The sequence below is a fragment of the Dasypus novemcinctus genome, unplaced genomic scaffold (assembly GCF_030445035.2).
Source record: "Dasypus novemcinctus isolate mDasNov1 unplaced genomic scaffold, mDasNov1.1.hap2 scaffold_101, whole genome shotgun sequence".
Classification (NCBI taxonomy): Eukaryota; Metazoa; Chordata; class Mammalia; order Cingulata; family Dasypodidae; genus Dasypus; species Dasypus novemcinctus.
This window is the reverse complement of record NW_026688143.1, coordinates 1,863,855-1,874,147: the sequence shown is the minus strand read 5'-3', so window position 1 is coordinate 1,874,147 and position 10,293 is coordinate 1,863,855.

Here is a 10,293-nt window from a genome sequence, read left to right as displayed (position 1 = left end):
TGTTAGCGTACTTCACGAGTGGCTGGATGGCTTCACGTACATACATCTGGCAAATGGCAGGGCTGTTTCACATGCCCTGAGGCAGAACGCGCCAGTGGTATCGCAGTGCCGGTTCCCGATGGTTGGTCTGAGGAACCGTGAAGGCGAATTTCGGTCGGTCGTCCGGGTGCAACGGGATGGAGAAAAAGCAGTCTTTAATATCTATCACTGCAACAAACCAATGCCGGGGTACCACGGTAGGGTGGGGGAGGCCGGGCTGCGGCGATCCCATAGGCTTGATGTGTTTGTTGATTTCTCTTAAGTCTTGAAGTAGACGGGACTTCCCGTTCTTCTTTTGAATGAAGAAAATTGGCGAGTTGTATGGGCTGGTGGAGGGCTCGATGTGGCCCGCGTGAAGCTGCTCATCGACAAGCCCCTTAAGAATGTCCAGTTTAGGGATTGGGAAAGGCCATTGCTCCACCCAAATGGGCTCCTCTGTATCCCATTGCAGAGGAATGGGTGCTGGAGGTTGAACGCGAGCAATGGCCGAAACTATTGGGGGGGCAGCTGTGGTGGCGTGGCAGTGAGAACGGCTCCCGACTGATGCAGGATATCACGGCCCCAAAGAACTTGCGAGATTTCCTTCAGAACGAGGGGGCGGAAGGTTCCCTGTCGACCTTCTGCATCTCTCCAGACGACGTCCTGGGCAACTTGCTGGGAGGGCGCTTGGCCAGTGGCTCCCACCATTAGGGGGCCATCGGTCAGAGGGAGGTGCCCGGCCTGGTAGAGTGGGATGCAGGAAATTTCTGCTCCTGTGTTGAGTAGCCCTGTGAGCCAGCGGCTGAGGACTTGGATAGAGAGAAGAGGCCTGGTGGAGGGTGCGATGGGAATAGACCAGAGTACTTTCATGGGCGGGGGCGCTGAGTCATTGCGGCCTCTTTGTTGCAGGGCTGAGGCCTGCCCCCATGGCCGTTTAAAGGCTTGCAGCTGGAGTTAGGGACACGGCAGTCGCGGGCCCAGTGGTATCCTTTTCCGCACCGCGGGCACGGAGTGGAAGGAGGCCGTGGTGGATGGCCTATGTTGGGCACGTCCGGCGGTGGCCGTGGCTTGTTGGGGCAGTCTCGAGTGAAGTGGCCGAGTTCGCCACAGCGGAAGCATTCGTTGGAGGCTGAGACAGCAGCGAGGACAGCCTGGGCCACGGCGGAGGCCTGGGCGTTGACTCCGGAGCAGGCGAGGACCCAGTTGTGGAGGGACTTGTCTCTCAGCGGCCTGATGATAGCCTTGCAAGTTGGGTTTGTGCCCTCCTGAACAATGTCCTTGATGAAGGAGGTCTGGGCCTGCGTGCCAACGACCTTGCGCTCGGCCGCAGCCTGGACACGCACCATGAAGTCGGAGAACGGTTCCTCTGGTTTCTGGAAAAGTCTGGTGAGTGGCTCAGGCACGGAGGCGGCGCAGTTGCGGAAGGCATGGAGGGCACACTGCCTTAGCTGGATGTAGAAGCCTTGAGGGAGGGCGACGTAGCTCTGTGGCATGGTGTAGTGCCCCAGTCCGAGGAACGCATTGGCAGGATATCGGGTGCCGTTGTGGGCATTCTCAGCGATTTGTTTTTCGTTCTCGGCAGCGAAATGTGCGCGCCAGTTAATAAACTGCCCTGAGGGAAGTATGCCTCTCGCGAGGGATATCCAGTCATAGGGGAGACAGCGGGCAAAGGTCATATGTTCAAGGAGGTCTTGAGCATGGGGGCTGGCAAGACCATCCTCTTGGATAGCGCTGCAGAGGGTTTGCACGTCTTTCGGGGAGAAGGGAACCCATATTTGGGGGTTCGCTCGAGAACGATTGGGATTTAGAGGATACATATCAGCGATTGGAGCAGTGGGGGGCTCAAAGAGAACATTATTAGAGCGCGGGAGGGGGTGTCTATTCAGCGGCACATAAGATAGCAGGCGCTCGTATGCGTCATCTAGGTCGTCATCAGAAGATGGCAGATGAAGCGCTTCCGGTTCTGGGTAAGGGCAAGATGATGCCGGTTCCGGGTAGGGGCAAGATGGTGCCGAGGCAGGAAGGGGAGGGTACAATGGCGGATAGTCCTTCCGTGAAGAAGCAGGAAGGGGCGGGGAGTGCGGCTTCTTCCTCTTTTGGGAGGAAGAAGGAGGAAGCGTGCCCTCTTGGGTGGGCTTTTCTTTGTTTCGTGAGGAAGAAGGCGGAAGTGCGCCATCCTGGTCGGAGTCAGAATCAGCGGCGCAAGGGGGGTCAAGCTCAAGCGCGGCCTCCAACTGAGCCGAGAGCGATTCGGCATTGGAGTCGTTACCGGGGAGCACCGTCTTGGTGGCCGCGCCCTTCCCCTGACTCATCCACGGTATCGCACGGGAAGGCCTTGGCCTCGGGAGCAGGCACGCCTTGCAAACAAGCGCGAATGGCCACAAGAGCAGGGAGGAGGCCGGGGGGAAAGACCCGGCCCTCATGTTCCATGGCTGAGGCTACTCGTTCGATTAGCCAGGCATAAGTCTGAGGACTCCAGAGCGGGCAGGTGATGAGCCAGGGATTGAACGGGAGAAGTAAGTCCCAGTAGCGCTGAAGCTGGCGGACGGAAACTCTAACCTGGTTAGTTTCCAGGAGGGCAGCCAGGGCCCGAACCTGTGGGACCTGACGGGAGGAGAGCGAAGCACCCATTCTGGTTTGAATGGAAGATGCCGAAGAGTCCCTACCTTAAGTGAAGGGTGGGGGGTAGGCGTGAGAGTGGGCCCCACCCACATTGGGCACAAAATGTGGTCAGCAGCGGGCCTCCGGGAGGGTCAACGCGGATGGCCGGGTGGGCTCTCCGGACGGGGGCTGCCTCACGGTCGAAGGAGAGGAGGGGGGTTGGCACGAAGCCGTTGGGCCCTCGCTCTCTCCGCTCAGGCACGGGGGACGCGCGGTGCAAGCAAGAACACCACGGAGATGAGGTCTGGGCACAAGTCTGCTTTATTGTAGAAGGGGACATGGTTTTATAGGGTCTAGGGATAAGTAAAGGGACTTGATTCATGCCGGCGGGTGCTGTTGCTTGCGTAAACGGTTACTGGACAGTAGGTGGTTACTGGACAGTAGGCGGTTACTGGACAGTAGGCGGTTACTGGACAGTAAGCTGGCTAAGGGATTAGGAGCAAGGGAGGGGAAGGGGAAAGTGTGGGCTGTCTAGATAACGGCTAGGCGGAAGACGGAGAAGGGGAGAAGGAGGGGCAGCACCGGCTGCCAATACTGGGCGGGAAAGGGACGGGGACACTCACTGAAATAGAGATAAAAATTCTTACTGACTTCTGAAATCCTCAGTTCTTGCTTTAAGGCATCCAATTGATTGGATGAAGAGATGCCTCTTAGTGGTGAAGGTAATTTCCTTTGTTGGTTGTAAATGTAATCAGCCCTAGAAAAATAAACTGAAAAGCGACTTAAATCTAAGAACTACACTAACCATAACAAGCAGACCAGTGCTTGTTTCACAAGACTATGGACACTGTAATTTAGACAAGCTGATGCTTGAAATTATCCATCGCAGTCCATCTGATGTCTTCTTGGTACCCTCCTCACACCCTCCTTATTCTGTACTTAATCTCTATATAAACACAGTAACAGCCGTACTTTTGCCTAACCTAAATCAATTGTCTTGTATACAATCAGATGCATACTCACCATTTCCCCAGAAGAAGATGAAAGTCCTTGGGTGATATTCAGTCTTATCCTTGATATGGTTCAACTTAAATACCATGACATAAGGTTATTCAAATGTATAAAAACAAGGGAAGAAATAAAACAAAGATATTTGCTTTATGTATATATACAAACATATTCATAACAAAATAAGGGGAAAAGGCTCATTATGATTATAGCCTCACTTCTGCAATTCATCAGGTAGATGTAGGTATGGTCAGAACCAAGTCCACCTTAGAAAGGATATTTCTGCATGTCCCACATTATTGGATGCCTATACATTTCAACCAAGGTGGAAGGACCCAGATTTTCTGTTAGATTTCTTACCCAGAAATGACTAAACAACAATTATAGCTAATTGGTACTTCCTGCTTTACTAGGTTCAGTGAGCACAATGTTATCAATATAATGGACACTACAGTATCTTGTGGAAGAGAAAGATGATCAAGGTCCTCACAGACTAGATTATACCATGGGGCGGAAGAGTTAGTACACCTCTGAGGTAGATGATGGAGGTATATTGCTGGCCTTGACAGCTGAAACAAAACTGTTGCTATTGGTCTTTATTAACAGGTATTGAGATAAAGTATTTGCCAGCTCAATCATCATACCAGGATACCTAGGAACGTCTTGATTGTCTCAAGCAGTGATATCACACCTGGAACAGCAACTATGATTGAAGTCACCACCTGATTAAGCTTATGATATTCCACTGTAATCCTACAAGACCCCTTTGTTTTCTGTGCAGGTTAAGTAGGGGAGTTGAATGGGAATATGAGAATCACCACCCCTGCATCCATCAAATCCTTCATGGGGTCACTGCCATCTGCAATCCCTCCAAGAATGTGGTATTTCTTTTGTTTTAATATGTTACTTGTTAAAGGCATTCCTACCATAATAACTCCCACTCCACAAATCAGGGAGTCAATGTGGAGATTCTGCCAGTTGCTGAGTATGCTTATTCCAACTTTACATTCTGGAACTGGAGATATAACCAAAGAATGGGTATAGGGACCCACTAGACCCACTTTGGGACAGACTGGTCTAAAATTTTAATAATCACATGATGTCCATAAGCTCCTACCCTGACTGATGGACTCCAGTAATACTTTGGGTGTTCAAGATTTAATGTCAGTTCAGAGCCAGTGTTTAATAATACCCAAAATGCCTGAGCATTTCCATTTCCCCAATGCACAGACACCCTGGTAAAAAGCCATAATTACCTATAGGAAGGGTGGGATGAATTATATAAATCCTTCATTCAAAGGATTTTGGATCTGTAAACTTTCTCAAGTATGGATATTTATTGAGGGGTCATGACTTTGGGTATGTGTGATTCAAGGAAGATTTTATTTACCTGAACTACAATACTTCTGCTTACATATATCAAATAGGAAATTATTATATGGACTGTCTATATCACTTTTTGGTTCCCTATCATCAACAAGCCATAGGTCTCTGCAAGACAGACTATTCTGATTTCCACATTGATTCTACACTCCATTATGGTAGACAGGCCCACCTTTATTTGGTGGCAAATGCCCCCAATTTGCTCCTGCCAACACTGGATTTGGTAATTTCCATTGGTTTTAAGAGCTCTTCAGGGTATAAGGAGATTCTCTAACAAATTTATTCCTCACAGTACTGATGAAATGTTAGGTAAAGAAAGTTAAAGAGATACAGGTTAGGTAAAGAAGGCAAAGAGACTCCTCTTATTTATTTCTTTGTTGATTCTCCCAACACAGAGAAGCCAAGGAGCAGATGGCTTCAAAGTGGAATTTTATCAAACAATAATACTTATCCTGCTCAAACTATTCCAAAAAATGAATAGGAGGGAATACTCCCTAACTCATTCTGTCAGGCCAAAGCATATATTCATATTCCTCATGGTTATTTTTTATATACAAGATAGTAAAATTACATAAGGCATTATATTTTTACTGTTCATACATTTATATTCCTCATAGGAATACCAGATAAAGATAGCAAAATAAATGACAAATCAATACATATTATGAATATAACTGAAAAGTAACTCAAAATACTAGTAAACCAATTCTAAAAGCACATAAAAAGAATTATACATTGTGATCAGATTTGATTCACTGTAAGCTTGTAAGAGTACCTGAACATAAGGTTATCAGTAAATGGAACATGCCACATTAAAACAACAAAGGAAAAATACAAGATCATCTCAACTGATACAGAAAAAGCATTTGACAAAACCCAGCACTGCTTCTTGATAAAAACATATAGTAAACAAGGAATATAAGGAGACTTCCTCTATATGTTAAAAGACATCTATGAAAAACCCAAAGCTAACAAAATATTCTAAGGTGAAAGAATAAAAGCTTTCCCTCTAAGGTCAGGAAAAGACAATGATACACACTGCCACCACTGGCATTCAGCACTGTCCTGGAAGTTTAGCCAGAAATTAGGCAAGAAAAACAAATAAAAAACATCAAAACTGGAAAGGAAAAAATAACACCCTATTTGCAGATGACATAATCCAATATACAGCAAACCCAGAAAAATACACAAGAAAAGCTACTGGAACTAGTAAATGAATTCAACTAAGTGGCAGGGTATAAGAATAACACTCAAAATTCAGTAGTGTTTCTGTATACTAGTAATTAATAATCAGAAGAAGAAACCAAGAAAAACCCCATTCACAATAGCAACTAATTAATGTTATATCTAGGAACAAATTGAACCAAAAATGTAAAGGACTTGTCCACACAAAATTACAAAACATTGCTACAAAAACCAAGAGGGACCTAAATAAACAGAAGGACATTCATGTCCAAGGATTAGAAGACTAAACATTGTGTTTTGATTTGTATTTCCCTAATGGCTAATGTTTCTGAGAATTTTTCATGTGCTATCTGGACGTTTGTATTTCTTCTTGGAAAAATGTATGTTCAAGTCTTTTTGCCCTTTTTTCCATGGGCTCATGTGTCTTTTTATTGTCAAATTGTGGAATTTCTTTATATATACTGGATATTAAACCCTTACCCAATATGTGGTTTCCAAATATTTTCTCCCATTGTGTAGGTTGTCTTTTCTTTCAGAGTAAAATCCTTTGAGGCACAAAAGGTTTTAAGCTTGAGGAGGTCCCATTTATCTTCCTTTTTTCTCCTATTTTTGCTTCTGCTTTGTGTACAAAGGTGAATAAAATATTGCCCAACACAAGATCCTGAAGTTGCTTCCCTGTGTTTTCTTCTAAGAGCTATATAATTCTGGTTCTTATATTTAGGTGTTTGTTCCATTTTTATTTGATTGCTGTATATGGTGAGAAGTAGGGAACAACCCTTCACTTTTTTGTACATGGACATTGCATTTTCCCAAGACCATTTGTTGGAGAAACTATTATATTCCCATTGAGTGGACCATCAGTTGGCCATAAATATGAGGGCTGACATCTGAACTCTCAATTCAATTTCAGTGGTCAGTATGTCTTTCCTTATGCCAGTACCATGCTGTTTTGATTACTATGGCTTTGTAAAAATTTTTAAGAGTGGGAAGTGAGTCAAGCAACTTTATTTTTCTTTTTCAAGATAGTTTTGCTAGTGAGGAACCTTACCCTTCCACACAAATTTGATGATTGGTTTTTCCAATTCAGCAAAAAAAAGTTGTTGGAATTTTTATTGGGATTGCACTGAATCTATAAATCACTTTAAAGTATTTAAAAATGTTCCAGGGTTGACTATGATGTCTCATCAAGTGCTAGCTACTTTTTATTAAAGTAGGAATGACTAAATTTTATTTCTATTAGCAAAGCCTAGATATTTATCATAACACAAAAGGACAAGTATTAAGACAATATTGGTTACTTCTCGAATTAATCTAACTGACTTAAATGTTTGAAAGTTTTCTGGATAAATTCATTTGCTCGGAAAATCTGAAGAAATAAAAATGAAATCAATATATTGTCAGGCTTAAACTGCAAGTGCTTATGAATATAAATCAACTCTAAATGTCTTTAGATTTTATCCCAGTGTGAACAAAACTCAATAATAAAGAACCAAATATAATAATAATAAAGGACATGATGGGAAAAAAACAGTATATGTCATGTAATGTATTTTTATTTACATTGCATACACAAAAAATCCAGATTCAGCATTTTGTCACTGATTTGGTACAGGTTTTTTGTGTCAGTTCAATTGAAGAACAGGATTCAGAAAAATCTTTCTTTCTAGCTAGGGACTTGGCATTTAATTTCTGCCTTACAAAGCTGAGCAAAGTACCCAAGTCCTGAAATCTCATTTAATGACTCTAAAACCTCTAAGTGGCAAAAAGACATAACAAATAAAATGACATACTTTTATTAGGCTTTGCTAAGGAAACTTCACATGTATTAGCAAGTTCTTATCAAATTACTAGCAACATTAGTTTTAGACATGTCCATGGCACCCTCTAAGACTTTACAGAAAAAAAAAAAAAATGGAAGTAGGGAGCTGATATATTCTCTTACAAAGGCTTTTAGAAACAGCAACTACCATTTGACCTACAAACACACTCCTAGATATAAACAAACAAGTTTTGAAAGCAAGGACTCGAACAAGTATTTGCACACTGATGTTCATAGCAGCAGTTCGTTATTCACAAATGCCAAAAGCAATCCAAGTGTCCAACAACATATGAATGGGTAAATAACATGCAATAATTTTTTTTAAAAAAGAAATCAGAAAATACTTAGAGATGAATAAAACCAAGACAAAACATATCATAACTTACAGGATTCAGCAAAGGTGATACTCAGATGGAAATTTATAGCTGTGAATGCCTATATTAAAAAATAAGAAAGATATCAAATTAAGAACCTTGCTTGATATCTTGAAGTAGAAAAAGAAGAGCAAAGTATACCCAAAGTTATCAGAAGCAAAGATTAAAGCAGAGACGAACAGAGTAGAAAAACAATTGAGAATAAACAATACAAAAGGGTGGCTATTTTTTTTAAAAATCGATAAAATTAACACAATTAGGTAGACTCACAAAGGAAAACAGAAAAGGCACAAATAACTAAAATCAGAAATGAAAATGGCGATGTCACTACAGATCTTACAGAAATAAAAAGGGTTACAAGCTCATACTATGAACACAATAAATTAGATCATTCAGACGAAATGGAAAATTTTCCAGAAAATACACAAATTACCTAAATTGACTAAAGTAGAAAGAGAAAGCTCTAGTAAACTTATAACAAGAAAAGGGATGGAATCAATAGCCAAAAACTTTCCACCAAAGAAAGCCTAGGACCAGATGCTAATTCTACCAAACATTTAAAGAATTCACACCAACTCTTCTCAAACTCTTGCAAAGAAAGTCGTCTAGAGGAGGGGCCCCCCTAACTCATTCTCTGTGGCCAGCTTTACTGACTGCCCAGGCCCCTCCACCCCCAGAAGGGCCTGTCCCTGTGGCGTCCTCTTCTGCCGGGACCCCTGATCTCAGCATCCAGAGACCAAGCTGTCCTGATAGCAAAAGGCCGGCGGGGAGCCCACGAGGCTGGTCACTCACAGCAGCCGAGGGGCCCCACCGAGAAGCCGCAGCGCTGCCTGAGAAACGCTGCCCGCTCGGCTCCACAAGAGGCGGGGGTTTGCGCGGAGACCCCCGCGATGCTCCGGCAGGAGGCTTTTCTTGGCGGAGGCTCACGCCTGGTCCCCGTGGCCCTACTGCGCGCAGGCCTCCGTGGCACAGCTCCAAAGTTGGTTTTAGGGAAGGGGAAGGGGTGGCTGCTGTCCCTAGGGTTGACCTTGGTTCTCCAGGAACTCCGGAGGACCCCAGGGCTAAAGGGACCCCTCCCCAGCACACAAAGGAGCCTGGGCCCGAGTTGTGCCGTGCCTGGTCCGCCCCGGGGACGTCCTCTAGAGGTCGCCCTTCTGAGCAGGCCTCGCCGGCGTCCGCCCCGACCCCCGCCCACCCCCCGGGCCACCCCCCAGCACCTCCGGCTCCGCAGCTGCCAGACTAGCCGCCACCTGGCCCCGGGCCAAGGAGAGCTGCTCGCCGGCCAAGGACCCCGGGGGACCCGCGGCCACAGGAGGACGGGGCCAGGGCGCTCCAGGGTTACCAGAAGGTCAAGGGAGGAGGGCGGGGAGCACGACCTCCCCCTGCCGGCGGGCAGCGAGCCTCCGGGGAGGGGAGGGGGGATCCAGGGCGGCCCCGGGGCTGACTCCCGGCCTAGGACCCCGCAGGCCGCCAGCGCCTGAGCGCGCCTTGGGCTGCGCGCGGGACGCTCAGCGTGGCCCACCGCAGACTGGCGCTACCCTGGCGCCCCTGCCCCGCTGCCCCGCTGCCCCGCTGCCCCGCTGCCCCGCTGCCCCACTGCCCCGCCGCCTTCTAGGAACCGCCCGAGCGCACCTACCGCGACCACGAACCGCACGACTGCAGCCCTGAGAACCTGCGGGAGGCGCATGGGGACCAGCGGGACCGCGCTCGCACTTGGGCCGGGAACACCTAGGCGCCACGCCGAAAAGCTCCGCGCGGGACTACACGCCACCCCCGACTCCCTCCTGGGTAGGCGTGCTCCCTCTGCGCAAGCCCGCGAGCTGGAGGCGCGGTAGTCCTGGGCCCTTTACTCTACCTGCTCCATGCTCAAACACTGTACAGACCCTCTCTGAGAAATACACTCTT